Raw genomic sequence first — 6,148 nt, forward strand, 5'->3', positions numbered from 1 at the left:
TTTCTGAACGTTGAAATACTCACTTTTTCAAAAGTATAGCCACATAACCACAATGTGCGGGTAAACATGAGATTAGTGTGATAAAATCTCTTGCTAACCTTTTCTGTGTAAAGTTATAGCCGCCCTTACAAAAATCACGAGTTCATGGCAAACTTGTGGAAGTAATGTATTGTTGCCAAAGGTTTGCCAGAGGTTCACCACTACCGCTAAAGAGCTGCAAACTCCTGGCAAACATTTGTGGTGAATCACAAGCTCATTTGCATGTGAAAATAAGCTACAAATTTGTGGCAAGTTTGCAGCTATTTCTGATTTTTTTGTAAGGGCAATTTTACAACTTGGTTGCTATGACGATGTGATGTCAACAAACCTCAAACCCTAAAATGACTGTTATAAATGACAATTTAAACAACTTTACAGCTCAGGTAATACATTAGTTTTAACAGAAGAATTAATGTAAGTGCTTTTATAAAATTATAAGCTTCACATTTCTGCCTTTTACACCTTTAAAAGTGCCTCACTGTATTCTTGATTTTTACTTATTTTATTTTTTTTTAAGAAAAGGAGGGACGAGTCAAGATTATTTCTTGTGGAAATCAACATTGTTACACATATGCTGTCGAATGAGTTTAACTTGTATTGAATCCGGAATATTCTTTAAAGCAATTATGTTCTCGTGTTTTCAGTGAAATATTTATTTCTAAAATGTTTGGCAGACATTTGCCTTTGGTTGACAGTGGTTTAGCCCTAACTGTAGGTCTTTACTGCCTTAAAAGACCATTAAAAAAAAAATGTAATTAGTGAAATATTATGGTATCTAAACTGGACTGCAGTATAAAAGTATCACCCTGCCACCTGGTTCTGTTTACTTCAACAGTCTAAGAATCCAGCTCCTTGACCCTCTCTGAGTTCAGCCCTCTAATTGCCCTTTGAACTCTTCCCTCCCCCAAAACTCAGTGAGTAGAGTGCGGCATGTTGGGCTCTCCTATTGGCTCCTTTATATTTGCATTCTTTGAAAAGCACCAATAAGCCAAAACCCAGACACTTCTGTCAGACTGTTTATTACATTGATTATTATTATTTTATTTATTTTTTTACATAGTTTAAAGGGATAGCTCACCAAAAAAGAAAAATTCTGTGATCATTCAGTCACTTTCATGATGTTCTAAACCCATTTTACTTTCTTCATTGGAAACGAAAAGGAGATTATTGGCAGTATGTAAGTCTTTGAAACCATTCACTTTCAATGCATCTTTTTCCAGAAGTGCAAAGTGAATTTTTGCTGAACATCTCCTGTTGTGTTCTGCAGAAGAAAGTCAAATGGGTTTGAAACAACATTGGCCTAAATGATGCCAGAATTTTAAATTTTGGGTGAACTATCCCTCTAGCCCGGCCTCATTGTAAGATTTTCGCATGTAAACATGATAAGCAGATGAAGTCGCTGACTGTGTGCATATTCTGTGGATCATCGGGTTGTGTTAAAGCTCTTATATGACTGCTGTCTCAGTATAATTAGATCATATTAAGCCCTTTGTGTACGTGTGCTCTGGTGTTAACATATATACCCTACAGAAGTTGTGTTTACATAATTATTCTGCATTGCTGAATGCTGTTTTCCTTTCTACAATGTTGGGTGATGATTTCACCTTTTGCTGCTTAAAACTGGAGGTGCCGTTAAAGAGAGTTTGCACACATTACTTTATTTCTTGAGTGGAACACAAAAGGAGATCATGTAAGCCTCAGTCACCATTGACTTTCATTGCATTTTCTTTTCTTTCTTTTTTTTCAATACAATAGAAATTAATGGTGACTGAGGGTGTCATTTGGTTAATATTTCCTTTTATGTTGCACGTCAGAAAGAAAGTCATATAGATTTTTGAGCAACATGGAGGTGCATAAATGAATTTTTTTTCTTTTTCTTTTTTATTTGGTGGGGGGGGGACGACTATCCCTTTAATCAAGTTCAATCAAAATCACAAAATTCAAACTCTTAATAGGATCAGACTTTTAAAATAGCCCCACTAGGTGGCATTCAATACCCAAAACTGCCTTATATGGCCTCTGAGAGCTGTAGAGAATGTCTAGTCCTACAAATGTTTGAGCTTGGGTTCAAGTCAAGTCTGCTCCTGTATTTGTTTGCATGCACAAAGGCATAGTGTACATCTGGGTTAAGAGTGGGGCACGTGTGTTGCCTCGGGTTTTAAAGCAACCATTCATCCTTAATGGGCCCCCATACAATGTCCCGCCATAGTGAAAATCTGCGTTGAAGGAGAAGGGGTTACAACACATGCTTATTCATGAAGGTGGGCTATAGGTCAGCCATCTGTGAGCGAACACACACAGATCTCCCTAAAGCTCTGGTCATCGAAGTCCTAAAATACCAATGCATATAAATGCAATACTTTTGAGTTAAATGAGTTTTCTGGGAGGATAATAATTTTTGTTTTTGTCAGTGTTGGTTGGAACAATCAAAAAAGTAATCCACTACAAATTCCTTATCACTTCATTAAAATTGTAATGAGATTACTTATTTGGAAAAGTCACATTACTCATAAATTTCAAGTTACTTTCTAAAAAAAAATTCCTTGTTCATTGTTGCACACAAGTCATACACTCAGCAATGCACATTTCTTCCTTACAATGGCTCGTTAGGGGGTGCACACCCTTTAGCTGTCAGAAACAGACATACATATGAACATAATTCAAGTTTTAAATGTATTCTACATAATTGCTTTTTAAATATCTGTAATCCTAGTGATGTACTTAAAAGTAATTTAAGTGAATGAAATTAAAATAAATTCAAATACACTTTGAAATCTTACAATTCATTAAGTTGCACTACTTTTTTTGACTAAAAAGTAAATAGATTACTGTAACTAATTGCTTTGTAATCAGATTACTCCCAACAGCTAAACTAAAGCTTGACGGAGAGTTGAAATCAGTATGTTGATATGCACTTTAAAAATTCGATTTCAGTAAGACTTAAAATTAAAATGTCATGTAAATGATTTAGTCCGACTGAAATCATGAAATTTTTTGCTAAGTCGTAGCTCGTCTTTGTCCTGCATTTATACACCTAATCAGACCATAACTTGCCTTAGTGCTGTACGCATGCTCTGAAAGACAGAGGTGATGTGCAACATGTATTCGTTTATTTGATGTCCTAATATTCTATAACGCTTTGTGTCGTGGACTTGGACAGACAGATGAAGACTGTAGCTCGACTACACAAAACCTGCTGTTGTTTGATTATAACTGTGCATGTAAATGATGTCTGGCTGTTACTTAAAGAGTCAGGAAGGATGCATGGTTTTTGGAAATACGAACATTTTGTTTATTTATTGAGCTTTTATGGCTGTAATACACTCCATTGGGCAAGAACAGTGAAACACCTGCCTGGATAAGCTGAATGTTAATTGGGGGAATATGCTGGCTGCAACAGTGAATTTTTTAACACGGCTTGCTGGCACCCTCCCTTTCCAGACCCGCACTGCAAAAAAGGCATGCCCATTGCTCAGTTGGTGTGTCTCCATGGCAACATTGACCTCATGCTGTGACAGGCAATCTGGGCCGGTTGCTATGGTGATTCTCTGTGACATCAAACCTGAGCCTCAGTTGCCATGGCACCACACCTACTGGCTCAGCAGCTATTTCTGTGTGATATCTAGAGCCAACAGGCAGCAGAGTTACAATGTTCCATTTTCATTTGTGATACTCGTTCCTTTGTTCCAGAGCTGTTTTATGCACTGTTTATGCAATAAGTAATGTTCTACTGTCTAATGATGTGTAGTAGGATTTATCTGTCATCTTTTCGTTGTTAAACACTGTAGTCTTTGAAACTAAAAAAACAATTTTCTTCACTATTCCTATTGTGAGGAAAACTATTTTTCCTCTTAAGAAAAACCCTTGCAATTAGGAAATCTATTATATGAGCTCAGTGTCTTTGAGTAAGGCATGATTTTCAAGGACAAATGAATTATAAACTATGTTTTATCCAAAGATGGCGCTCTGCTGCCAACTAATCTCCCTGTCCTGCAGAGAATCTTAATGAAGACAAATCAAAACAGCTATTTCATTAAAAAACATTTGTTTGCAGACAGAATTTTGCTTTCATTGTTCTAACTGCAGTTGCATAATTCCTCAAATCGAATTATGAGAAGCTTGTACATTTGTAAACCAACTGGAATTTAATGACTGCTGTGTTTGAAGTGTGTATATGTCGGCTTCGTGTTTCTCTGGGGCAGATCAAGGGTGCCGCCCATGCTTGTTTGGTGTCTTGTGGCTCATTATAGGTGTGTGAGGGTCCCTAATGGAGGTGTTGGGCACTGCAGAGGCCCATCACCCATCTTCATTATAGGTGATAAATGTGAGCAAGGGCCCCATTGTCCCCTCCCCTCTCTCTTTTCTGTCTCTCTCCCTACCCTTCTCCCCATCACTCTTATTTTGCTCCTCCTGCGATCCTTATTGTGTGTACTCATGTCTAAGTTCTGTTCTCTGACACAGTTGAGATTTATTTTATTTACTGTTCCAGAAGTTCTCTAGGTCTGCTCTGTCTGTCAAAGCCCCCTCAGGTCTCTGTCATTTTTCAGCCTGACTTGTTCACCCCTGTAGATTTCAGAGTTTCAATGGAAAGCATGTCTGTAAAGTGAGCCATGGAGTATGTGAGAGTGCATCAAGAGTCAGCCGGGATTGCCATGAAACAATATTGAACCAAGCAAATGAATTAACCTTCCCTTCCTCCTCCTCTGTATAGAGAGAGAGAATAGACACAATGCTTCCTTTATAAATGCTGATTCTGTGTGAGCATTTGTTTTTCATTTTCAATGTAATTTGGTTGACCATGGCTCTGTTCCAATACTAAGTGAGCTGCCTTACTGTCTACTGCCTACATAGAAAGGTATCCTTACTGACATGGAACATCCGAAGTGACCTATTCGGAGTGGTCTACATGGGCATGCTCCTCTTTCACAAAGCGGACAGAAGACTGAACTCACTCTTGAATTAAATAGAGTTTGACTAGAGTCCCTTCAAGGCAAGTATGGTAGCTCGGTGGCCATGTTCGTAGCACTTCCAGGAGGCTCTTTTCTGTCTCTATTGGATACAAGTGCTAAACAAGTTTTAGCTCCTAAATACTGTACTTAAAGGGAAACATCGAAATCTCCAAAAAGTTTGGTCAAGGTTATGATCAGGGCTTGACATTAACTTTGGCTCATCTTTAGAACATCGTGCGGCAAACATGACCAGTTAGAACAGGAGCAGGATAGAACAGGAAGAAACCTTTGTCAATCATTTGTCCATGGAAGTCCAGATTTGAACCCCCTTTAACCATTCTAAATTGAACTTGCCTTCATGAAAGTTTACCATTGTTCTTCCATTTTTCAAATGTGGCATTTATAAAATTAAGGCCATAAGCACAGGTCAGACCATGGATGGCTGTACAATACTGTGGTTAGGCTAATGTAGATGGTTTAAAAAATAAACTATATTATTTGTCATGAAACAACTAAAAGCCTAAACACATTTAGAAACCTTTAACTACAACTTCCACAGTTAACAATTCCAAGGAGATGTTAGGTAGATTAAACTCAATCACCATTCACTTTCATTGCTCCTTTATCCATAAATGGGAAAATGTATTAATCTTTTCTTTCCAATCATGGAAGAAAGAAAGTCCTGTGGGTTTGGATCAAGATTAAGTTGAGTAAATGATGACAAATGAAATGAAGTCTTAGAGATTCACCCTAATCTATTTAAAACCATTTACTAATTAGTGTTCCTGTAGTAAAAACATTTTAATATGGATGTTGATGTGTGTTTAAAAAATTTTGTAATCGATGTTGATGCATGGCACACTGTTGTCTCTTAACCTCGTCAGTGTTGTTTAATGTCAGAGCTGTTTAGCAGTTTGAGAGGTTCGACTTCCTCCATATAGTGCTTTAAAGCATCGTGTTTGCGTGAAAACATGCTTCATTTCATTTATGAGAGGCAAAATTAGCACTTATAGCCTCTGAATGTGAGGCGAATAAAATTCAATTTACTTTGGCTGTGGCCACCAGACAAAATGGCTAGTAAGGGTGACTGAGTTACCCACCATTGCCGATTTTACCTGCATTTGGCTGGTGGGCAGGTGTTTACAGCCGCCATATTCAGT

This window comes from Myxocyprinus asiaticus, chromosome 12 (genome assembly GCF_019703515.2).
Source record: "Myxocyprinus asiaticus isolate MX2 ecotype Aquarium Trade chromosome 12, UBuf_Myxa_2, whole genome shotgun sequence".
In the NCBI taxonomy this organism is placed as follows: domain Eukaryota; kingdom Metazoa; phylum Chordata; class Actinopteri; order Cypriniformes; family Catostomidae; genus Myxocyprinus; species Myxocyprinus asiaticus.